This window comes from Silene latifolia, chromosome 1 (assembly GCF_048544455.1).
Source record: "Silene latifolia isolate original U9 population chromosome 1, ASM4854445v1, whole genome shotgun sequence".
NCBI classification, from domain to species: Eukaryota; Viridiplantae; Streptophyta; class Magnoliopsida; order Caryophyllales; family Caryophyllaceae; genus Silene; species Silene latifolia.
In genome coordinates this window covers 74944342-74945343 of record NC_133526.1, presented here as the reverse complement: position 1 = coordinate 74945343, position 1002 = coordinate 74944342, and the positions used below count along the sequence as shown (strand labels likewise).

Here is a 1002-nt window from a genome sequence, read left to right as displayed (position 1 = left end):
GATTTTCTTATATTGTTATTAGTTGTGACTTTCTTTGCCTTGGGGAAGTAAAACTCCTCAAGGTTTGTTCTAATTGTTTTCGAGTTGTTTGATATTTTGCATGTCTAGAAGGTCACAAGGTGATTTGTTACCTTTTGATCGTGAAATTGAAAGAACCTTGACAACCAATAGAAGACTTGCTAGGAGAAATTTGAGAGGTATTAGTGAGGTTGTAGATATTAAACCAATTATTGAGTTCATCAACCCTTTTGCAAGAGAAGGTGAGGAGAACCCAACACAAAATCAACCCACAATGCCTAAGTTTTCATCACATTCCGTACCCACCGAGGAGAACCTACCCAATGGTACTCCCACACCACAACATTTGACCGGAAATTTCATTGCTAAATCCGCATTTATCCAATTAGTCGAAAGGAGCCAATTTGGGGGGATGCCTAGTGAAGACCCTCACTCTCATATGGAGACCTTTTGTGACTATTGTGATGCGATTTCTCAAACCGGTGTAACTCAAGACCAAATTCGATGGGTCTTATTTCCTTTTTCTCTAATTGGCACCGCGAAACAATGGTTGAAGGGCCTTGATAAGGCCACTCTCGGAATTGATTCTTGGAAGAAGTTGGCTCTAACTTTCTACAAAAAATTCTACCCACCGGAAAAGACTAACATACTAAGAGCTCAAATTACGGGTTTTAAGCAAAGGGATGAAGAATCTTTGTATGAAGCTTGGGAGCGGTTCAAGGGAATTTGTCGCTCATGTCCTCACCATGGACTTAGCGAGTGGTTCTTGGTACAACAATTTTGGAACGGTCTATATGAAGATTCAAGGAACATTCTCAACATGGGATCAAATGGAATGTTCACCGAAGTTGATGACAATCAAACTTGGAACAAGATTGAGGAAATGGCGGTCCATAACTCACAATATAGTAGACCTCGCAAGGCTACTAGAGGAGGAAAGCATGAAGTGGACTCCGTTACTCAATTGGGTGCTCAACTTAGTGC

General features: G+C 40.9%; 1 non-coding gene across 1 annotated transcript; it reads right to left on the bottom strand.

Annotated features, from left to right (window-relative positions):
• Positions 1-664: 664 nt before the first annotated feature.
• On the bottom strand, positions 665-771 carry LOC141624493 (small nucleolar RNA R71). Its single transcript, XR_012534304.1, has one exon. It is a non-coding gene; the product is annotated as a small nucleolar RNA R71 (small nucleolar RNA).
• Positions 772-1002: the final 231 nt, after the last annotated feature.